The sequence below is a fragment of the Ptychodera flava genome, chromosome 1, assembly GCF_041260155.1.
Source record: "Ptychodera flava strain L36383 chromosome 1, AS_Pfla_20210202, whole genome shotgun sequence".
In the NCBI taxonomy this organism is placed as follows: Eukaryota; Metazoa; Hemichordata; class Enteropneusta; family Ptychoderidae; genus Ptychodera; species Ptychodera flava.
The window spans coordinates 45135919-45161931 of record NC_091928.1 but is presented as its reverse complement, the minus strand read 5'-3'; the positions used below and the strand labels follow the sequence as shown (position 1 = coordinate 45161931).

The 26013-nt window shown below is 37.8% G+C and overlaps 1 protein-coding gene across 1 annotated transcript in view; it reads left to right on the top strand.

The window, feature by feature from the left end:
* The first annotated feature begins 6238 nt into the window (after nt 1-6238).
* The window catches only part of LOC139138948 (proton-coupled zinc antiporter SLC30A1-like), a 68478-nt gene continuing 48703 nt past the window's right edge, over nt 6239-26013 (top strand). Inside the window, exon 1 of the mRNA XM_070707584.1 lies at nt 6239-6361. The gene's annotated coding sequence lies outside the window, so the exon portion shown is untranslated. The remainder of the gene's footprint in view (nt 6362-26013) is intronic.

The window sequence follows — 26013 nt, the reverse complement described above, 5'->3', positions numbered from 1 at the left end:
TCTCATACGAGACAGAATTTATCCAGAACCTAATCAAACAGAAAAAGGTCTGTGTAGCTAGAACTTTCAACCTAACATTTAGATACATAGACGATGTTATTTCAATGAATAACTTCAAATTCAGTGACTATCTCGCTATGATTTATCCTCCAGAATTGTTTCATATCTGGACATTTTACTTGAATTCGATATTTGAATTTGAATGGTCACTTTTCTACTAGGCTATATGACAAGAGAGATGATTTCAACTTTTGTATAATCAACTTCCCACACCTCATCAGTAATGTTCCACTCTCACCAGCTTATGGGGTATACATTTCTCAGCTTATTCGATATGCAAGAGCATGAAGTTCATGGTGATTTTGTAGAGAGACACGGCCATCTCTCTTACAAGCTGGTAGATAAGTACAATATCTCTCTTCGACAAATGATCGCTGATGGCATCGGTGACATTGGGCCTTATAGTTAGTGACCACTACGTATATACCTATCTGACCTACAGATTGATATATGGCGGGTGCCACATGTGGGGCAGGATGCACTTACATTTTTTGAAACACCTGACATCACTTCTTAGTCTTTTGGCCAGAGGTCCATATATCTTTCTTTCGTGAATTTGACGTTGTTTTTGTACAGTCTAGTTACTGTCTGTTCTGTGCTGTTTTGTGTCTATGTTTACAACTATTGTCTTACGAATTCTGACCTTATGTTATTGGATTATGGATTGATATGATTGCGATTATCGAAACAAGGCAGAATTCATGCTTCTCGCTTTCATTTTCGTCACTGTTGTCGAATTCATTTAGGCCTTGAATTGAGTTTTTTTTCAAAAACATCGGCCGGTGTCAAGTTTATTGATCATCAGCCCGTGAAAGCAACATTCCAGCCCTGCGCCCACACAAAAATTGATCAATTGGAATTATGACCGGTCAAACTTTCTATTGTTCCCGATGTTTTTCCTCAAATATTGGGTTAGTCCCATGTACTTGACACTTTTAGGGAAACTTGTACGGCTAATAGGACTCCGATAATTTTGTATGTCCCCTTGTGCTGTGTTATTACAGAAAAAAGGAAGCTAAGTCAACAAAAAAACTTAAAGCCCCAGTATTTGTAACTTTTAACCTTTTTTTATGTTCGAAATTACATATTATTCTCTTACATCCATCGTGAAATGTTGTTCAGTAAAGAAATAAGCCAAATTTGTGCTCCTGTAGTGACATACAAACGCTAAATATTGCCCGATCGAGTTGGATTGCCGCGCGGGTTTGTTGACAACTTGTAGGCTGTGCACGTGATCGAGAACGCCGATACTGATGACATCATCGAGCCTGCAACATTCCTGGGGCCTTGCCATGCCACGCCACACTGCCTAGTAATCATGGTCACCGGCTGAATGACCTGCGAATGGTTTTATTTTGTTCTTCTCCGTTCAAATACGTACTGCTACTGTGTTTCAGAGGATACAGAACTTTGGCAGAGGAGGCTAACATTCTATTCTGGTACCGTGTGCGTTATGTACGGATCATTCAAACTGCAGTCGGCAGTGCACCGATGCGCACCCTGCAGTTGGTCACTCAGAACTCCGGGTACCGATGTAAAATCAAGACGACACTATATACACTTGGCTCACTTCTGTAGGCAAATAGCTATCAAAATTGAGTAACTTGAAGTAATAAATCTCAGCTGATTGTCGCTTTAGCGCCAAGGTGATTCCGAAATCGAAGCAACATAGTTTGGCAATGTGTGGTAGGCTGTCGAATGCAGTGAACGCGATGGCCTTTGGCAGCAAGTAAGGGAACCGTGAGTATTTATGACCTGGGGGTCATTCAAAAATTGAAAGTATAAGGGGGTGCTCAAAATGTTTTTTCTTTGTCTTACTCTGTCCTCAATGACATAATGATTAGTTTATTATATATATTTTACTCTGATACATATTAAATAAAAAGAAAATAAATATAACAGTACAAATAAATATCAACTAGATGAAGCAAGGCAAAAAACAACAAGTAGCTGCTATTACTAGCAATACTTATTATGAAAGAGAAGATAGTGACGATGAGAATGATATCGTTGTTCATGTACGCAATGGCACCAGCGACATTAAAGATGAGGATCAACAGTGGTGATGATGGTGTCACACAGTAGTTTTCTGCAGTCGTTACCAGGGTTGGAAGGAGAGGCTGGGTCATGGAGAAATGTTCTCGACAGATATCACTATAAGTGCAAAGGATCTAGGACAAAACTGAACTGTTGTGAATTCATCATTTATATTATCATATTAGAAATGTATATTTTATTTGACTTGAGTTCAACAACCACTTGGACATTTAACCATACCATACTGACATGCTACCCATCCAAATTTAACAATACTATATGGTCGGGGACTGGTTATTAGGTGAGCTTTTATATCTACATATTGTTACATGCGCTCAGGTAAGCCAAACTTTCTGTTAGAGAGGGGGTTACTCAAAGTCATCATGGTTGGCTGGGGTGTGACTCAAAATCTCGGAGTTTCGAATGTAATTCCTCCGACCCCCAGATCGTAAATAATGACGGCTCCCTAAACAGCTGTGAACGCCTGAGTCAGAACGATCGGGACCAGTATACGCACTGCTGTATCTCAGCGAAAATTTAGAAAAAAACAATGGAGCTTCTGCTAAGAAATTTACAGACTCTTGGCTCTTGATGCATCAGTTACTGAACTTCTATACTGGTAAAAAGGCATTCTGAATACAGCGGTAAATTTCCTCCCAAACGAGAAAGAATAACACGCGGGCATTCTGCAATGGACGCTGTCAATTTTACCTTGCTGCAGGCCCCACACCAATCTCGGCCCGACCCCGCTGCACTTGTACAGTCTACTACCTCCATGTAGTACAGCCTTACAGGACTAGTAGCCGGCCATACACACAAAAAACAACGTCGCAGTGTAAAATCCGTAGGTCAGAACCGTTGATCATAAATTTTCAGAACCAGTGATGTTTAAAAGTTTTGTATTGATCTCTTCATTTAGGTTTATGTGAATGACTTTCTCATCGAGCTGCGTCTATAATTGTCCCGGGCATTGTCCATGCAAATTTGGGGCCTGCTTTAGCTCCCTCCGATCGTCTGTAGACTACAGCCAAACTCACAGTCCTGGGCAAATTGTACAGTTGTGAAAGTCAGATATGTATCATGAATTTTATACAAAAATATATAAACAACAGAATCAAACCAAGAGGTTAGTTTGCTGTCGGGCCGGGTGCGCAGGGGACGACTTTGCAGTGAGGCCGGGATCTCTCTTGTGTTCGAACTTCTAAGCTTACAATGCCTGCAGAGCTCCATCGCATCGCAGCTAGCCGATACTTGTTGTACTACTGTAGTCCTTGTGAGGATTAGATACCCGTTACGTTCGATATTATTTTGAAATACTTTTAAATTTAATAAGTAAGACTTTTGTACTGCATTCAAGATATAATTTTTCCTTTCTGAGCGTTTTCAATTACGCCGTACGGCAACGATATGCGAAGTTGATAGGCTGTGTTGCCTGCAGCGTAGCCTGGCCGTACACAAAACTTCGTTTGAGTAGACGGAGCAGAATCAAGTCCGTCATTTATTTTCAACGAAATTTTCATTATACTCCATAATGGAAGAAACGACTAGTTCAATGATTACAATGGTGAAGTGTTGAATTTTTATTCATATATGTTTTTCTCTCTCAAGTCATTCAGCAAACTTGATCTCCGTACCATCGGTCACAACGTGCAGTGCCTTGCATTGCATGAAGCTTACAATCGACTGCCTCAGTCGTTAGTTTAGCTGTTCAAGACGTTTGTTTGCACGGCTCATTATAGTCGGAACAATCTGTAAAAACTTACATATTTATATCTTTCCGGTATTTCACCCAACTTTCGCGCGTTTTTAGCTGAGTCTCCAGTTTCGATGGACCAGACCTTTTCGAAGAGCGTATGGTTTCTACGGACGCCACAGTATAACTTGAGTAGATGTGGTTGAGCATGCGCGATGGTGTGATTACGTTTCGTTTCGTGTGTCAACAAAGCGACTTCTGGTCCGGACAAGAAGTCATTTTTCACTCCTTTTACTGTTAATCGTGAGGCGGGCTGGGCATGCAAACCATGCGAGTCAGTATTAATTATGGTCTACTTTCACATACTGAGGATGTCATTGTATCAAAAATATGAAAAAAATTGTTAAAAGTTACAAATACTGGGGCTTTAATAAGGATCAAACTGAAAAAACAAATAGAAAAATCAAACAAACAGAAAAAAGTCGCACCCGAAAGAAAGTGACAAGAAAAATAGAGGCTAACAAAAACTTAATTTTGGTTAAGAACCTCTCATCACACATAGAAATATGAGCTCTGACCAAAGGCTTGAAATTCCAACACAAAAACGTCCAAACAGAATAGAGTCACTGAAGGATATCAACTGCTTCATACGGAACATTAGACTCCGATAAATTATAAGACACGAACGGTCCCAACGACACACATTCAAGTTGAAATCAAACTGGACACTAATAAGCTTAACATCATACGACACCAAACTCAAAAACTATCTCGAAGCAACAAAGTTAGCAACTGTTAAGCTTCCTGTCAACAACAGGGAAACGAAACATATTGCCTATAATGCGCTGAAACAATAGTAGGCCCTATTGGCCCCCAGTCGCCTGGTTTTTCTCGACAGCTGAGTTACTGGCTGGGCCATGGACGTTGACCCCATGGCCCCACGATCTGCAAAACAGCCTACCATAGTACCAATTAGCGCGAGTCCGCGGAAGTTTAGTCCTTCAATTTATTCTTTTTTGAGAAATCAATATGTCCACAGACTTGGAGTAAATCTAAAACAATGGCGCTCCGAACCACGCACGGTCAGTGTCCGAACACTATTCAAAAATAAACAAATAACAACCAAACCATTCCACGAGGGTACCAGAACGAGGGTACAAGCATTGTCATCGTCGACACAAAAGATTACATAATAGAGTGCGAAAGACAGCTCAGCAACAAACAATTCTACAGGCGTATTCACAGCACAGGGGGCCCAGACGTTATTTATTGAGTTTTCTCCCAGTTTTCTCTGTCAGTTCAGCTCCTTTTCTTCATGCTCAGACTGATTGGAGTAAATAAAATAAACGATTAGATAACTTAATCTAGCCTCTTGACTCTTTATTCATTTTACACCCCATTACAAGGACGTTTACCTCTCATATACACATTTTGTAATTAATTAGTCAACACAATTAATTATGCCAATCCGTGGACTTATTAGGGATTTTATGGCTTTGTCAACAATGCGAAAGAAAGAGATGTAAATGAAAAAGTATATTTTTCTTATCTTTCGCAATGTTGACCAACCTATAAAATCCCTGATAAGTCCACGGATTAGCATAATTAATTGTTCTAACTAATTAATTACAAGATGTGTATATGAGAGATTAAAACGTCCTTTTAAAGGCGCCCTTCTCAATCCCAGGTTCTCGCATTAGTGAATGTGTCAATAGCCCATTAACAGTTTGTCATTCTTTTGTTTTCCATTGAATATTTCACCAAGTAAATAATATTTATATTAGATAAATTTGATAATTGAGTGGGGGCTTTAATGGGGTGTAAAATAATTAAAGAGTCAAGAGGATAGGTTAGGTTTTATAATCATTTATTTTACTTACTCCGATCAGTCAGAGCATACGGAAAACGAGAGGAACTGATAGAGAAAACTGAGAAAACCCAATACCTAAAATTAATAACATCTGGGCCGCCTGTGCTAAGAGCGAACAACTCTGGCACTGTAAAAACTGAAGTACACAATCTGGCTTCAGAATTGTACGATAAAGAATATACTGAACTCGATACAAATAAAATATACACGAACACCACAGTGGTCTATTACCTATAGTACATAAAACTGCCCCGCCCGGTGCAACGTATGTAGGAAAAACAATCAATAGAAGTTGTTCAAGACCTGCACACAACATCTCTGAATTCATAGACTACTGCTGTACATTAAACCGATCGTCGCCAAACAAAAAAACATACATGCGAGATTAAATGGACCTTATACGAAAAATATCAGTTGTCTAAAAAACTGAAAAAAAAACCTGCCATGGTCCCTCCACATCTTTGCGTGCGGACAGCGACGCGAGGCGTAGTCAAGGTCATTTATGTCATGGCAAAATGCAACAAACTTAGAGGGTCTGGCGACCGATGTGCAAAGTTCCACCTATTTATAGCGTAATGTTTTGGCAGATTCATGGAGTGTTCCACGGGAACAGACCCCGACCTAAATAACGCGTCGTTTCGCTCGCAAGACACAACGTTATAACATCTGGTGAGATATTTTGGAATCATGTGGTGCTCTAGGTAAGTTAACTCAATAGATATATTTAACCCTCCCGTGGTTTAGTACGCAGGGTTCATACATATGGACTGCCTCCATGGTACGACTGCACGGTCCCTCCACAGGTTATCGTAACGTTGCTTGGATAGTCGTTCGAGGCGAGCCACGGCGACCTGCGGCCGCCCGCCTCGAACGACTATCCAAGCAACGTTACGATAACCTGTGGGTCCCTCCACGAGACGGTGCAACCGTTGTACATGTTTAACACTAATAACAGATTATATGCCTAGTCGAGGGTGGGGTCTAGTGCGGAAATCTAGTCCTGTTGTTAATTCTGCGTCTAGACCTGGAAACACAGTAGTATCACTGTCAGGGTTCGAGTGACCGGACCGTGGTAGTACAGTACTTAGCCTGAATGGCAATAAGCTACACTGCACTGGCAACCCCGAAGTGCTGAAACACTGCAGTACTTGTCCCACAATCCCACAGGTGCATCAAATTGCCAATGCGGTACTCTTCACTCTGAACGCTCCACGCATCTGTGAGTCTTCCTTACCGTACTAGACGCCCCTGTAATATTGAAAAAGATGAACTTCTATGTATAGACTGAAAGATTACCATGTGAAAGGATGACTCTGGCAATGTTCGATAATTTATGAAATGATGGCCTTGTCAATAAATATTCATGAACTGTCTGTAGGCCAGCATATGATCATGAGTGACTGGCAAAGACCTTGACGAAGACTCAAATCTTCAACGTGGCGCGGCGGACTGCAACATACACAAAGTTCAAGGGAAAGCGTCAGTTCAAGTTCATACCAAGGACAATATAAGGAGGAATTCACCTCATACAAACCACTGTATGTCTGTTCATGAAGAAAGGATTGTAATATCGATGTGGCGTCAGTATACTATAGCCATAATGAGTATAATCAATCAATCAATCAATCAATCAATCAATCAATCAATCAATCTTTATTATACTCAACTCACACTAGCAGAGAGTGTGGTATGGTACATTCCAAAATTGGACAAAGTACAAAAGTGAACACTTTCAAGAGGACAACAATGTATCCAAGTTGTACTATAAACATTGAAACTGTCTAATCATGGGAAGTATACTGGGGAGGGGGGGGGGGGTGGCAGCACAAATCAGTGTTCTTCAAGAATATAGCAAGATCTAGAAAATTATACCCTATTTCCGTTTTATTTCTGTTTTATTACCCTGTTTCCGTTTGCGTGACACTGTCAGCAAACACTATCAGTGAAACGGTGGCGCCGCGATGTATGTCCCAAACCATGTCTGATCACTGTATTCACAGGGAACTCTGGCTCCACATTTGTTTGTTTGTTTGTTTTTAAATGTTTGTTAGTTTATTCATAATGTATAATTATTTCCTTATACAATAAAGAACCAAAGAATAGGTATTGGTGTTCATGTTTGTCAATGAAGAATAATGTTTGTCTGTATATTTGTTTTTTGTTTGTTTGTTTAAGGAACAATGTATATTTTTGTTTGTTTTGTTTTTGTTTGTTGTTTACAAGTATAGTAAATAAATGATTCTTCAAGTGTCTAATATAATACTCATCCAAAAAAGGTGAGTATTTAAGAGTGGCGGACATACATGAGTGCTTACATGTAACTCCTCGTAGCAAAAGCTGGGTATACTTTCATCATTTATTGACTATACTTGTAAACAACAAAAACAAACAAACAAAAATCTACACTGTTCCTTATTGACAAACCTGAACACAAATGCAACTCTTTATTTGTTCTCTATGGTATTTGGAAATAATCATTGTTACAGCTGTTACAACAAAAGAAAAATGCATAAACAACTACACAAACGAATGATAAAGGCCCATGAGCTGCAACTCTGTGAAATTTGTCCAACCTCAAGGTACTTCTGATTTCCATGGATATTATTTGCAATCTGCGAATTGAACGATGTAGCCATTCACTATTCTCAACTACGTTTCCTTGTTGTGGCAGAATAGGCAAGAAACTGAACAGATTTTTGTTCATTTTGAAGTTCCTGCCATTTTCAAAATCTTGCCATGTTATGTGAAAGACGGACAATTTTTTGTCAAAGTTGAGTGAATCCCTTTCCCGTCCTTTCAGTGGGTTGCACCATGTTGTATTTGTAAAGATTCAAATGTGTACATGTACCATTCACGCTGTTTATCATGTAGTTGTATGGAGGTGGCCATATTTGGGTGCGGCATCCATTTATTGTTTGTCTTTCTGAAACCTTCCTCATGCAGTCCCACTCAGTGGATAATTAAACTTGAGTAAACATCTTTGAGTAAGAACATTTCTATGGACTAATTTTAATCTAAATACAAAATCTTGAAAATAATTCCAAAAGTTGCAGCTCATGTGCCTTTAACAAGGAGCATTTGGCCTGATGCAAGCTGGGCAAAATTTACAAAACAACTTTGGATGAACTGGTCGGTATAAGGTTTGGAAACACTTCCTCCTAATGCCAGACAAGGATTAAAGCACCTGAAACGTCTAGGCTTACAAAGCAATAAATGCCAAAACATTGCGATCAGCAGGTCTTTTTATTTTGACTTTTATTCAAGAACTTTCTGTCTCCTAATAAATGCACTTCTGAACTCATTCTTTTTAACTTTATAGAAAATCCATGAGAATAGGATACAGTGTCAGACAGAAATCACTCCATGATCCCAGCTCTTCGTCATGCATGACCAAGAAACAATTGATAGCTCAATAGAAACGGTATCAGTGGCAACACTCCATGAATGTTAATTAATGGTGTGAGTGGAGTCTGTTGATGGAGGCTATTGATGGGTGAAAGTGCCCGTGTCATGTTAATGCTCTTTGACTGTTGTTTGTTGTTTCCGCAGCAAACTTTGAACAATTCTCTTTCAACATTAAGGAATACCGTAAAATATCGGAGGTAACTGTGTACATTGTGGTAGAAACAAATTACCCAATTTTTAAGCAGTGGATAGGGTACTGGACTCACTATGGGAGGCTGGCAAATTCGAGACCCGGTAGGTCTGGAGCAACAGACTCACCGTCAAAGGATGGAGAGTTCGAGAATCCAGCATCAGTGTTGTGCCCTTGAGCATGGCACTTTACTCCTCATTGCTCCATTAGGTAGTGGGTTGTGGGTATACCTCATCCTGTAATTAGGTTCACCTGTTGGATGAGTAATTAAATAAAAAAAATAAAGTACGCCCGGCTCCTCGACCAAAACATTCTCGCGAGCCAGAGCAATAATTTCCGCTCTGCTGACCTACGCAACCGTAGCGCTAAGCTGTTGCGGTAAAGAGGCGCGTGGTTTACGACGATGGACCATAATGGATGAAAGGAATTTCCTCAACATACATGTAAAGTACGAGGAGAAGCCGAGTACATTATGTATACTTGTATTTCCATAGTTCTGTCCTGAAACCAGTGCATGTCACAGTAAGCTAATATAATTGCAAGCAGACCATTGACCAGAGACTCTTTAGAGATCAACTCTGTCATGTCTTACGTGCTTGCATTGAAACAGGTATCATACCACCAGTATGTTGTATTGCCTCGGGGACAGATTGACTGTCAAATTTTTTTCAATTCTTCTTTGATCTACCACTTTAAGGACTCATTTTAACCCTTTGATCACCAAAGTCTATTTTTGTCCCCTTTATAAAATAAACCCCCGTCGATTTTTCTCTGATTTTTGCCAAAATTTTGAGAAGAAAGTGTAGCCAATGAAATGTGATGTCAATTTGGTCCAAAATTATCAAAATATTACAGGAAAATTCATAAAAATTGGTAAAATTTTGCACTGAAATTTTGGCACGAGAAAATTACAGCACTCAAAGGGTTAAAACTCTTGGAGTAGAAAACTTTTCACGATCTTATTTTTTTTTTAAATCCAAAAGTTTGTTTTTTCCCCATACAGTTAATATGGGTGGCAGCCATTTTGAGTTTCAAATATCATAAAATTTTATAATTAGGTAATATTTTTCTTTGGCACCAACCTTTGCACAAGTTTTATGGAGGAAAGTGTCTTAGAGATGCAGAATACCTGAATATAAAATGTCTTTTCATTGATACAATGAGACCATGTATAGGATAAATAGACAGTTGCTACAACAAGGCAAAAACAGCTCATAGAAAAAGATAGATATACCGGTACACAGCAGCCATAACTTAGTTGTGACAATTTTTCAATATTTCTGTTCAGTTACGCCAACCACTAGGAGTTTCCAATTTCTGCTCCTTACACTAGTTACAGGGTATAAAAATATTCATTACTCAGCTAGTCGCTGTAGCAAGTAAAAAAATAATTTTGGCAATGGTGAATCCATTTCTTTTTTAAATTGAATTTCTGTCTAGGCTTGAATTCAGTTATTATGAAACAATGACAGTTGATCCACCATTAACAAGTGGTAGAACATTAACGCTTTAAGCACCATTGTCAATTTTTGTCCCCTTTGTAAAATATAGCTTTGTAAAATATAGCCCATTCAATTTTTTTCAGTTTATTGCCAAAATTTTGATGAAATCTGTGTCCAATAAAATGTGATGTCCATTTGGTCCAAAATTATCAAAAAAATTACCGAATATTAATAAAAATTGGTCCAAAATTATCAAAAAAATTACAGAATATTTATAAAAATTGGTGAAATGTCGCACTAAAATTTTGATTGGAAAAATAACAGCACTCAAAGGGTTAACCTTAAGCCAAATAAAGTTTAAACAACGAGTACATGTACTGAATACTGGCTTTTTGAGCCTTATTATTTTCAGGGGAGAAGTTAGACCATTGAAAAGTGACACTTGGCAATTAAGGACCTTGAAATTGAAAAACTTAAACTTTTGTATATTCATACTTTCTGTAAGGCATTTTAAAACCCATTCTCTCACAAATTAAGAATAAAAATCAGGGGTGAGTGTGCAAAATTGTTCCAGACAAACAAAATACCCATTGCGATATTTCCTCATGCATCAAATTCACAGTGGCCCTCATTACCCTGTGTTAACTCAATGGGGAAAATAAAATCTATGGTTGTCACAAAAATACGTCAGAGAAAACTTTATTTGCCACGGGAGCTGCAAAATGACCCCCACAAGAGATAGACCAAAACAATAAATGTTTGATAGTTTGAGTATCTGTCCCTGAGGTACATTATATCCCAGTGAGAATGAAAAGGTTAGAAAAAAAGATGACTTTTGGTTTCTTAATTTGTATTTCTTCCCCATTAATTCTGTCACCCCATTTGATATTGACTGATCCGTCAACAGTGAGCTGAGATGAAAAGAAAAAAAAAACAACTGCTTCTTTTGCTGACCTACATGTAATTTACATTTCTTTCATATTAATTCTGTCATCCCATAATGCATTTACCTTAGTGATTAATCTACTCACTGTATTGCAAACTTGGAAGATGTACCACAAATCTAGCTGTGAAGGCTAAACTTTATGCATTTCCATGTTTTACCAGAAGATCATTGACCGTACTTTCCATGGCAAAGCTCCTTAATAGTAAGATATTTATTACACATTGCTTTTGGATACTTGGGTTTATGGACCAAGAACAGGTGGACATTTTCCTGACACTGGCCTGTCAAGTAATAGATTCAGGCAATTGTAACGTGTTTCACATGTTGTATGTAGACTTGGATATTGAAAGAGAAAAATAAGTTTATTCTCTGAGTCTGACTGTATTGTTAAATATAAATGGGATACATGTAGCTCAGGTGTGTGACAGAATTTGTAATTGCAGGAATATTTATCATGGCCAGCGTAATACACACAAGCAGATGATTGCAGTATTGTTGAGAGACCAATGAACAAGCTACTCATACTTTTGCGACAAATTTCTGTAAATGAAATGTGTCACCAGTGGGAAGTCAAATTTTATATGTAAGCTTTACCAAGATGAGATGAGATGGTTTGATGAGTCAGGAGGAGTGAAATTGCAGTGAACGTGAGACAACATTTTTGACTGAGTCAAAGAAAGACCTGATTCACCATACCACCAAGATCTCTATACGGCTAGATATACCCAGTAGCTCACTACCTTTACGCTAAATACTAATCATTCAGTGTGGAGCTTCATTTGCTGTTGTCTATATTTTTAAAATATGTGCGTCAGTCACAACAAAGGGAGACCATAAATAGAGCAAGTTGTCAGCACTGGCCTGAAATGAAAAGGTGTGAATTTTGCAATTAGTGCAAGAGCGAGGAATAATGATATTCAAATATGCAGATTACATTAATGAGCATTGTTTCAGTATTAAAATTCTATGCTAATGACCCTTAATCAATGTGGAATATTCATGTACCTTGCATTGTATAGAATTTTGGGAACATGTATGTTCTGAAAAACGACAGCTTTTGATTGCAAAAAATACATTATCTATGCACTCATGCTTATCCTCCCACGTGACCCCCTGAAGGATCCAATGGTGGGTGCCATGTTCTGTGATTATTATGTTAATGTGTCTACTGTTAGATGCTATCATCCTTGGATGGAGACAAGAATTTGTTAACTCCAAACTCACCAAATGCTGGCCTTCGAAGAAACCTTCATCATCGTTAAAGTTCTACCGTATGACCTTTGCCCTATAGTGTTTCTGGACAACTGAGCGGGACAGAGATCTGGTAAAATCATCAACTACATTATTTTGTACAGAAGATTTCTGAGTTCTAATTTGCACATCATAGTATCGGTATCGTACTCTGAGAGTGGTAACATTTGACTGTGTGTTTTTCATTCAATTTGAACCATGGCTGCTAGATGTACCTGTAGGTTTAATTGCCAAACTGTGAGAAGCAGACACACGTTGAACATCTGAAAAAGTTAAGCCAATTCAGTTTACAGTTTTATCAGTTCCTCTGTCTGTGATGCGGAGCTAATCAGGTTGGTCATCTGTCGTCCTTTGTTGATGGCAGTGGTCAACAACACTTCAGTTCCAAGCGTCTCCTCCAAAACAGGTGGTCTGATTACATTGAAATTGAAGAGGCAGCAGCTTTCTTAGGGTGTCCTTTTTGAGATTTATGTAAATTGTGTTAAATTTGCATATTTGTATTTTTTGGCAATTTTTTCCAATTTTTGGTCACAAAATTTCTCAGAAACATCTTATTCAATTGCTTTGAAATTTGGCATGCAGGTTTTAAGGTGGTTTTGTCAAATTTTAACACTGACTGTGTGAAAAGTTGCATATTTTTATTTAACCCTTTCACCCCAGTTTCCCTGTATACAGGTCCAACTTTACCATAGAAAACAATGGATTTTGGGACAAACCATGGTGGTGAAAGGGTTAGGAGCAATTTTTCCCCTGTTTTGGTCAAAATATTTCTCAAAATGCTTGTCCAGTGGGTTTGAAACTTGTTATGAAGGTTTCTTGGATTAAGCTCAGTCAGGTTTTTCTTAAAATTGTGGTAAAATTTGCATTTTTAGCTATGCTGTCTGTGACGCAGAGCTTATCTAATAGATGGATGTATGGTTGCTTCTGTTGTCTGTCGTCCGTCATGTTATCTGTTTGTGATATATCTAATGATGAAATCTGCAAATTTGTATTTTTGGGCCAATTTTTGCCATTTTTAGTTAACAAATTTGTTTCTCAAAAACTAGTCATTTGATAATTTTGATAATTACTGTGTACAGGTTCCTAGAGATTATCTTAACATGATATGTGAAAATTACCTATTATGAACTCTGCAATTTTGTATTTTTAGGGCTATTTTCAACCTTTGGGATCGAAACCTTTGTTTCTCAAAAACTGCTTGTCCGATAGCTTTGATATTTGATAGACAAGTATAGGAATGATCTTAATATTATATGCTCTGTGTTTTTGGAACTGTTTTTGCCATTTTGGTCAGGCCACCCTTAAATGAGCTATCAATGATTTCCACCTTCTTCATCAATACATGCGTCACAAATACCCCCCAGGTAGTCTCTAATAAGACACGGGAGCTCTATTGGCCATTAGGTCTCTTGTTTGTATTTTTCAGGCAATTCTTTCCGATTTTTATTAAAATGAATCTTCTGTTATATGCTCTTCTGATTGCTTTGAAATTTGATGTGAAGGTCCTTAGGGATGATCTTTATCAGTTTTGTTCAACCTTCAAGGAAAGTTGTTGTTCTGTTGTACAGTATTTTGGAGCAACTTTTCCTGTCAGTTTTCGTTTAAAAAATTCCGAAAATGATCACCAGTTGGATTTTTTTCCCATCCCCCAAATACATGTAGCCTACGGCATACTGTAAAATCATCAATTTTATGAGGATTTAATTTGACTATTTTGATGTTTGAGACATTTCATTAGCATTTAATTTCAATGATTTTGTCTGTAAAACAATGAATTCCATTGTTGTATAACATTTTCACAGGGATTTAATTTAGCAGATTTTATGTTATGAACAGCAAAAAATAGAAAATTAAATCCCAGTTAATAATTAATGTTTTCACAGTATTCAGAAATTTTCTTCTGATATTCAAATCTGTTCCATATGTTCATTAGTATACCCTTAATTGACAAACCAGCAAAACTTGTTATCTTAATTATCTTAAATATCATGGGGGAGCTACATCTCTGCTAGGTTGCTAATTTTCTATCAAGAGAACAATACACAGGAACGGTAATTATGTCTTTGTAAAGAGTTCTAAAATGCATACTTCAGGATCTATGCTTTTTGTTAGCTCATATTTGGTATTGATATAAATACTAAAAAGAGCTTATATGGTGAGTCGATGGCGTCTGTATGTCTGTATGTATGTGCGGATGTATGTCTGTCACACACAAAGGCTCCTATACCGCCAAAGCTACCATCTCAGTATTTGGTATACAGGTAGATGCAGGGGTTGAGATGTGACGTTGTTCAAATGAACATGTCAGTGTCAAAAATATGCAAATGAGGTAAGAAAAAGGGGAAATCCTGCAAATGTGCAGGAGTGGTGGCAATAACTGAAACAGCCCACACTTCTGAGTAAGAGGTTTTTGACCTTTAACCTATTTGTACGCAGGGTACCAATTATGTGTGGGAGTGGTGGCAGTAACTGAAACAGCTTATTAGTCATTTCCTGTCATTGTTTATGAACTGTGTTATATTAACAGACCTGTTCAAACCATGGATGTCTATTTTGGTACATCCATGGTTGAAACATTTTCTGCTAGGCACACAGTCCACGTAGCCGACAATGAGATGCAAATGATATGCGGTCAAGGTCTCCTCAACTAACTTTCAGCTGGTTCTCACTTTCTACTATTTTTATATTATTTTTTACAAAGGCACAGACTTATTCTACCTGCAACTTAAAACTGATAGTGCTTTTGTAGCTCATTCTTAACTATATTTCATAGGTTTTGGTACTCGGTAACAGACACTTCGTGTTCGGGTCGGCTACATGGACGATCTGCCCTCTGCTATGCATGTTGCTAAAGTTGACCTCAAGTAACCAAAGTTTCAGACCTTATTTACTTTTCCCATCCTTGTTTTTCTGGTTTATTTCTTGTTGTTTTTCTGGTTGTACTGTGCAGAAATCATTGTCATAACATCAACATAGAATTTTCCTGCACTGAACAGATAGAAACAACACTTATTGTTGATCTTTGGTATGTACATGTACTAATTCTGATCAAATTTGAGCGACACCGTATAATTGCGGTATTTTTATACAGCCTTGTTCTACAAAACCTAAACATCTTTAGTAGCTGAAAATCTGCCAAGCTAGATTTTATGATACGGAGATAGAGATAGATGCCACAGTAACCGTGTATACTGTAAGTGTAAGATGCTGAACAATGGTTCAGATTTCAGTCTTTAATGGGATATAGTCGTCGGAACTGCAACTGTGCAAGTTTCTTGTTTACAAACAATGTATTTCGTGCACAATATCAAGATGCACCTCATCATCATAGCTGCAACATTTAAATTATAGACGACAGATTATGACAGACATGTTTTATCTGTCATCAATCACCGTTATGCCTTGGATAAATTGTTGCCATGGGTCATATGGGTCCCAAACGACCTTTGAGCGCAGTTCCGATGACTATATCCCTGTAAGTGTTTGTCAAATAAAGGCTTTCAGCAGCTTAACTTTCCAACAGTGTACTTCTGCCATTGTACCGGTACGTATGAAGTTTCAACCATTTTGTCACCAGATTTTCAGGCTCCAAAACTTTCATTTAGGGGAGAGTTTTATGTTGAATGCAATTTTCTTTGCCATACATGTACCGGTACATGTAGTTACGTTTTACAGGGCCAGTAGTATAACTTTTGTTGATTTTTGTATTTCAGTTGAAAGTTTATGTTCTACTTCCCAAAACATGTTAAAAGGCTGTGTCATGCATCAGATTGTCTTGCCAGGAAATTTACTTACGAGATTACAATTTCAATGGAAAACAAAAGGCTTTTATAACACCTCCATAATCCTCTTACAGACTAGAACAAAATTGATCCGTCCCTGGCCTTTAAAGTATCTACTGTACTATTTTGTTTGCCTATGCAGTATAATAGAGTGCACTGTAAACAGTTATTTTGTTTACATTTTTGTGTAATTCTAGTCCAGGCCAACCTATACACATGTAAAGGCTGAGTTGACACTCACAGTGTATCTCATTATGCTTTGAGGATTATACATCGTAGACATGCATCCACAGTTGACATTAAAAACAATTTGTGAAAGAAAACGTAAAACTTTGTGTAGCTACTGGCCAACTAATTATCCATGTAGTCCCTTAGGAAATTGTGCAGAGTTTACATGTACATGTATGATGTACACTGTCGGTGCAATGAGTAACAGTCTTGTGTTTGGTAGATAATTTATACTTCATTTGACCAATGGTGGAAATCATCTGTGGCTATAGGCCAAAGAATTGTAGAATGTGGTGTGGTGTCGCATTCCTCAGGGTATTTGGAGCATGTATAACATCCTGGGTTGCGTATAGCACGACATCAACTCAGTGTCGAGCCAACGAATAACTTATGATATGTAAATGACAAACAGGTGTTCAATGAGGCTGACAAGGTAATGTATAATTCATGTGTCTTGCACTACAGGTATTGATTTTGGGCAGCATAATGGCACTTAATTACACAAGCAATTCTAAGATTGCTAATCCTTCTGTGGCTCGACTCATTGGTTATACCCGGTATAGACAACTATCCAATACTCTTTGCAGTCACAGTTGTCCGACCTCACATTAGGTGGGTAGTTTCTCATCCACCTGTGCATTGAAGAAGTCGTCAAGCTGTAACTGTATACAGTTAGCATCTGCCATTCCCATTACGAATGTGCACTGCAGGGGTGAAGGACGATGAGGTCATCCAAACATGTAGCACTTGCCATTTGTCACATGGCATATTACGAACCTTGTCCTCTAAAATTAAATGACAATTTATTCTCATGAGGTGCTTGTTTTGAAATTTAGCAAATGATGTCTGTCCTAAGGACCCCAAACAGGCCTGGACCCCAAAGATATTTTAAGTCGTAACGAGATCCATTGGAGACATTCACAACAAAGCCTGCATGTTTATATAGCTGTATTGTCATTAGAGCAGACTGTACCTGAATAAACTGAAAAGCCAGATGTTTTATTCCCACATCAATAATATAAGGTAATTCACAAAATACTGGGATTTATGTCTGAGTACATCGTGCAGCAGAGATATTGTCCAAGACGTGTAGCATATGGAAGCGGACGATGTACGAGCTAGGATATAAATCGCGGGGTTTTTTTTTTAATAACCTTATTTTTATATACCTTTTTAGTCCAATTTTACCACAAAAAAGTCAAAATTAGGGTGTTTTTAGGATGTCCGTTGCGCACTGCACTGAGTAAGCACAAACAGACTGGGAATGCGTTCAGCACTGAAGTCCGCTAAGCGCATACCCTGGTCTGCATATAATGAAATTTCAACCCAGGCAGCGCATTGCAGGTGGTAGAATTTGTAGGTCAGCGGCATATCACTCAAATTCACGGGATTTGAACTGATCATCATTCACTGTGTGAAGTACCGTACTGCATGTTTTGAAGTTTAATTTTTTTGGTGAAAAAACGTAAAATCTTCTTTTGTTTTTCCCCGTGTTGGCATAATGGTGTTATGAGGTCAGTAGTCAAATAGTGTCCAATAACACCTGAAGTTATTATACTCCGTGTCAAAGTTATTGGTCTCTGTGTCAAAGTTATTGGACTCTGTGTCAAAGTTATTGGACTCCATGTCAAAGTTATTTGACTGTACTGTACAAAAAACCCCGTTGGTTACAGATGCAGGCGTTTAATAATTGGCATTTTACATGTAGTCAGCATCTTCTGTGAAATATTGAATGTCTCCAACTTACACTGTAGTGTGGCATCCCAAAGCTTAGGTGACAGGAATCAGTCCACCAGAAACAATAGAAGTTCTGTTTATGATATCCTCTATTAATCTCTGTACATGTGGTTTTCATGCCTTAACTGTACCGGTACATACCCTGCTTCACAACTACATGTAGGTACCGGTACATAATTACGTTTTTGATGCATATGTGCTGCAGAAGAAAGAAATTCAATGATCTAAAAATAATTTTCCTTTCTCCTAAAACTACAATGTATGGGGTTCGAGAAGTCTTGACAACGACATCATGACGTCAATGTCATTTATGTATGGGCAAAATATACAACAAGTTACAGGGTCTGATCATCTGTGTCTGTGTGTGGTTTTCCCACGTATATGGCACAATGTTTGATGGAGTTTTCCTAGGAACTGACTCCCATGGGACTAATTAGTAACATACCGCTTGTTCTGATTCCGATTCCGTTAATGCTGTAGCTCGCCGGATGCAACATAACACCTGATGAGATATTTTTGAATCATGAGGTGCTCAAAAGGTAAGCCAAAATATAGCTCCCATGGTTGTAATACGCAGGGTTCATACATGTACAGTTACATGTAAAAAATTGCCTCCATGGTTCGACTGTTTCATCAAACCTTTATAGACTTTGTCCAGAGTGGAGTCTAGTGTGGAGGTCTAGTCCTGTTTTTTTCTGAGTCTAACATTAAAACAAAAAGGAGAGACCAGCAGTACCAAGGTCAGAGTCACCTTGGTTACCATGGAGGTACATGTACTGTGCATGGTAGTACAAGCCTGAGTGGCATACCAGCTACTCCTGGCAACCCCAAAAATGATGAAGTACTTCAGTACTTGTTGCCAGACTTCCCACAGGTGCTTGGGATTGCCCACTGGAAGAATGGTATATTCTTCACACGCACCTGGGAGTCGGACCTAGCTTTATACCGTACCAGACGCCCCTATAATATTGTAAAAGATGAACTTCTAATTTAAACTGAAAGATTACTATATGAAAGGATGACTCTGGCAATGTTTGATAATTCATGAAATGATGGGTTTGTCAATAAATTTTCATGAACTGTCTCTAGGCCAGCATATGATCATGAGTGACTGACAATGACGTTGACGAAGACTCAAACTTTATGTTGCATGGCGAACTGAGTGTAAGCAGCATACACAAAGTTCAAGGGAAAGCTTCAGTTCAACTTCTTAATAAGGAGAATATGAGGAGGAATTCACCTCATAACCACTGCATGTCTGTGCTGATTTTGTGACATCAGTAGCAATATGAATATAAGAGATACGGCGGCACCTCGGTGTATGCATACGTACCAAGGGAACTCTGGCTCTTTGTTTGGTTGTTTGTTTGTTATGTGTGTTAGTTTAGTTGTTATGTATAATTATAAAGAACTATAAAGAATTGTATTGGTTTTCATGTTTGTCAATGAAGAATAGTGTTTACCTCTAATTTGTTTTTTGTTTGTTTGTTTGATTGATTGTTTACAAGTATATAGTCAATAAATGATTCTTCAAGTGTCTAATATAATACTCACCCAAAAAAGGTGAGTATTTAAGAGTGGCGGACATACATGAGTGCTTACATGTAACTCCTCTTAGCAAAAGCTGGGTATACTTAATTTGATATGTGGGATTGTCTAAAACCTTTTAAAGTATCGTTTATTGACTATACTTGTAAACAAAAAACAAAAAAAAAAAAAAATATACAAAGGAACACTTCCTTGTTGACAAACATGAACACCAATACAAATGTACAACTCTTTATTTGTTCTTAATTGTGTTTGGAAATAATTAGAGGTTATAAACGGCAAGCGAGGGTATTTGGTTGCGGATATAGACCTCTGGGGTGAAAATTAGCATATTTGGCGGGAAATAATCACCGAGCGAAGCGAGTGATTATTTCACCCAATATGCTAATTTTCACCCCAGAGGTCTTATATCCGCAACCAAATACCCGAGCGCACCGTTTATAACCTCATTATAATATGTTGAAGTTAAAAACAAGTGGACAATTTCGTTATTAGGGGCCGAAGTTGGAACGACAGTTCAGGAGCGCCCAGCCTCATACAAACTCTAAAAAAGAACGTTTCAGAACGCACGCGCGTGCACATGTGCATTCATAAACTACGGTAACGCAACGCATCGATATCGCGATTAGACATCGAACTTGAAGAATTTTTCTTAAAAAAAAACGCTCATAAAACTTTAAAAAAATTATGGTGTTGTCACACAGACTCCGCTGCCTACAGAAACTCTTCATATTTGGTTCGTCAAGCTGCACTAGCCTAAAATTTAACGATCAAAAACAATCTGAAGCCATTATAGACTTGTTCGCATTACGACGCGTTGAACTCTCAAGTTGGCGTTCGAAATTTGCGCGAGCTCAAAATGTTACGCGGTGCGCAGGTCTTCTTGTTGAGAATATAAACCCCGGCTCCAGCCAATCAGATTGCCGGATTCCAGCCAAGCATATATAATATAAATTACAACAAAACAAACATGCATTAAGATAGCTACATACCTTTTAGACACTTTCAGATTTTTATTTTTTCTCAATTGACACAGTCCAAAACCCCATAAAGTATACATTTTCTGAAAGCCCTGATATAGAGCTATCCGACCAAGCACAGTACACGGTCATTATTTGCATAAGAGTCGCGTGACAAGCGTTTTGATGAACCTTCCAAAAACCGGTTTTTCCCGCCTTATGCGAACACGCTGCAAGATTTCCGGCTAGAATTTCTTCATTGACAAGCCTTGACAATATCCTTCAAAACTGTGTCTGGGATTTTCTTTATATGCCTTTGTTTTTTTTTAATACGCTCTTAAAGGTATTAGATGAAGGTGCTTTTTAAGGAATTTTAATTATCACGCCATATAATTTGAATGGAGCCTCCGGGAAAAAATCGCAGACACGGTTTTGAAGGATATTGTCAAGGCTTGTCAATGAAGAAATTCTAACCGGGAAATCTTGCAGCGTGTTTGCATAAGGCGGGAAAAAACGGTTTTTTGAAGCTTCAGCAAAACGCTTGTCACGTGACTGTTATGCAAATAATGACCGTGTATTGTGCTTGGTCGGATAGCTGTATATCAGGGCTTTCAGAAAATGTATACTTTATTGGGGTTTGGGACGTGTTCAATTGAGAAAAAAATAAAAATCTGAAAGTATCTAAAAGGTATTTAGCTACCTTAACAAGTAAAGAGACAAAAGTTAGCAAGGAGCCAGAGTTCCCTGTGGTCTGATGCATGCGGGGCAAAATTTTTAAAACAACTTTGGATAAACTGTTCATTAAAAGGTTTGGAAACACTTCTTCCTAATGCTAGACTAGGGTTAAAAGTACAGGTTTACAACTCTTCTTTTTAACTTTATAGAAAATCCATAAGAATAGGATAGTGTCAGACAGAATCGTTCCTGATCCCGGCTCTTCATCATGCATGACCCCAGAAACAATTGGTACAGTGTATAGGTCAATAGAAATGGTGTCAGTGGCAACACTCCTTGAATGTTAATTGATGGTGGGAGTGCAGTCTATTGGTGGAGGCTATTGATTGGTGAAAGTGCTGTCAGGTTATTGTGCTCATTGACTGTTGTGAGGTAATTTGTGCCTCGAAAGACTGCAACTTTTGCTGAAACTTTCCTCAGCAAACTTTCAACCATTCTCTTTCAAAAGTTAGGAATAAATATCTGAGGTACAGTAACTGTGTACATTGTGGCAGAAACAATTACTCAATGTTTACGCAATAATGTACCTACTCACAGACCATAATGAAAGAAAGGAAACTTTACACAACATAATGTACGAGGAGAAGCCGAGTACATTATGTATACTTGTATTTCCATAGTTCTGTCCTGAAACCAGTGCATGTCACGGTAAGCTAATATAATTGCAAGTAGACCATAGACCAGACTCTTTAGAGATTAACCTTGTCATGTCTGATGTGCTTGCACTGAAATGCGATATGTCATATCGCCTCAGGGACAGATCGACAGTCAAATTGCTACAATCATTCTTTGATCTACCACTTTCAGGGGCTCATTTTAAAACTCTTGGAGTTTCACCATCTTATTTTTTTGAAAACCAAAAAATTTGCTTTCCCCATGTTAAGGTGGCAGCCATTTTTAATTTCCAATATCATAAAATATTAGGTGATTTGTTTCTGTAGCACCAAACTTTGCACAAAGACCCCTGATTTTTATTATCTTATATTTGGTTTTGTATATAAATACCAAAAAGAGCTTATATGATGAGTCGGTGGCATCTGTATATCTGTATATTTGTGGGTATGTATGTGCGGATGTACCGGTATGTCCGTCACACACAAAGGCTCCCATACCGCCAGAGCTACCATCTCAGTATTTGGTGTACAGGTAGATGCAGGGGTTGAGATGTGAATTTGTTCAAATGAACACATCAGTGTCAAAAATGTGCAAATGGGGTAAGAAAAAGTGAAATCCTGCGAATGTGCAGGAGTGATGGCATGCCACTGTAAGAAACAGGCCAACTCCACTGATCTTGAGTCATTTCCTGTCATTGTATATGAACTGTTACGTATTAACAGACCTGCTGAAACCATTGACAGTAGAGGGGCTAGCTGCCTTTCTGCTATGCATGTTGCTAAAGTTGACCTCCAGTACCTAAAGTTTCAGACCTTAATTACTTTTGTCGTTCTTGTTTTTCTGGTTTAAATATTTCTTGTTGTTTTTCTGGTTGTACTGTGCAGAAATCATTGTCATAACATCAACGTAGAATTTTCCTCCCCTGAACAGATAGAAACAACACTAATTTGTTGATCATTGGTAACCCATACTGGTATATACCAATTCTGATGAAATTTGAGCACACCGTATAATTACGGTATTTTTCTTTATTTAGTATGAAAAACAATAGTTTAAAGTCCTATTGAGGAAAGTGTACTAGGTGCAGAGTTCCTTAATATAAAAAGCCTTTTCAATGGTATGAGAAGATATTGTTAAACAATGTATGTAAAGGATAAATAGACAGCTGTTACACAAGGAGAGAACAGCTCATAGGAAAAGATGAAAGATATCACAATACCCATAACTTATATTAAGTTATGACAATTTTCAATATTTTTGTTTTTACAATGGTATACCCCAGTATGCAAAAACAAAATGGTCATCATAGAGGTAGCTGTGTTAACTCTATGGAGAAAATAAAATTTATGGTTTTAATTCACAAAAAAGAGTCAGTGAAAACTTTATTTGCTGAATGAGCTTGAAGGTGAAGGTCGATAAGGTCATCCAAACATGTAGCGTTGCCATTTGTCACATCGCATATTAAGAACCTTGTCCTTTAAATGACAATTTGTTCTCATGAGACGCTTGTTTTGAAATTTAGCAAATGATGTATATCTGTGCTAAGGACCCGAAAGACATTTTAAGTGGCAAGGAGATCCATAAGAGACATTCACAACAAAGCCTTCGTGTTTATATACCGGTAGCTGTATTATCATTAGAGCAGATTGTACCTGAATAAACTGAAAAGCCGGATGTTTATTCCCACATCAATAATATAAGGTAATTCACAAAATACTGGGATTTATATCTGAGTACATCGTGCAGCAGAGATATTGTCCAAGATGTGTAGTGTCGAGGACAATACGGAAGCGGACGATGTACAAGCTAGGATATAAATCCTGTTATTTTGTTAATAACCTTATTTCCATATACCGTTTTAGTCCAATTTTACCACAAAAATGTCAAAATTAGGGTGTTTTTAGGATGTTTGTTGCGCACTGCACTGAGTGAGCACGACCAGACTGGGAATGCGTTCAGCACTGAAGTCCGCTAAGCGCATACCCTGGTCTGCATATATAATAATAATAGGCATTTTACATGTAGTCAGCATCTTCTGTGAAGTTGAATATCTCCAACTTACACTGTAGTGTGGCATCCCAAAGATTAGGTGACTAGGATTCAGTCCACCAGAAACGATAGAAAAGTTTTGTTTATGATATCATCTACCGGTATTAATCTTTGTACATGTGGTTTCATGCCTTGACTGTCATGCTCCGCTTCACAACTAGGTACCTGTTCATATGACGTTTTGAATGCATATGTGCTGCAGAAGAAAGAAATTCAATAATTTAAAAATAATTTTCCTTTCTTCCAAAACTATTGGGTTCAAGAAGTCGTAACAACGACATGACATCAATGACATTTATGTATGGGCAAAATATACAACAAGTTACAGGGTCTGATCATCTGTGTCTATGTGTGCTTTTCCCACCTACATGTATGGCACAATGTTTGATGTGGAGTTTCCTAGGAACCGACTCCGATGGGACTAATTAGAAACATAACGTGTTGTTCCAATTCCTTTAATGCTGTTGCTCACTGGACACGACATAACACCTGGTGAGATATTTTTAGCTCCAGTGTCAGCGACGCGGAGCTTATCAAATAGGTTGATTTTCTGTCGTCGTCCATCGTCGTCGTCAACAATTGCCTTCTCCTCTGAAACCGCAAGTCCAATTGCTTTGAAATTTTATATGCAGTTAACTTGGGGTGACCTCACTTAAGTTTGTTCAAATCGTGGTGAAATTTACATATTTGTATTTTTGGGACATTTTTTGCTGTTTTTGGTAAAAAAATCTCCTTCTCTGAAACCGCTTGTCCGATTGCTTTGAAATTTGATATGCAGTTTACTTAGGGTGACTTCAGTGAGATTTTTCCAAAATTTGGTGAAATTTGCATATTGGTATTTTTAAGGCAATTTTTGTCATTTTTGGTAAAAAATCTTTAAAGATCTTCTCCTTCACAACTACCAGTCAGATTGCTTTGATATTTGGTACATATGTCCCTAGGGATGATCTGTTTCAGATTTGTTCAAATTGTGCAGGAATATGCAAATTTGCAATTTTAAGGCAATTTTTGCCATTTTTGGTCAAAAAATGTGTATTTCCAAAACTACTCATCTTATAGCTTTGAAATTTGGTATACAGGTTTGTATAGATGAACTAAATGATATTTATTGAAATTATGATGAAATCTGCAAATTTTGAATTTGGGAGGCAATTTTTTTCCATTTTTGGTCAATAAATGTGTTTCTCAAAAAGTACTGGTCTTACAGCTTTGAAATTTGGTATACAGGTTTCTACTATAGATGAACTAAATCTGTTCTTTTTAAATTATGATGAAATCTGCAATTTTTATTTTTTGGGGCAATTGTTACCATTTTTGGTCAGAAAATTTTATTCTCAAAAAATTACTCATCAGATAGCTTTGGTTGACATGTTCTTAGGGATGAGCCTATAGTATGTGATATATTCAAAGTATGATGAAATCTTCAATTGTGTATTTCGCAGCTATTTTAGCCACTTTTTTCTGGC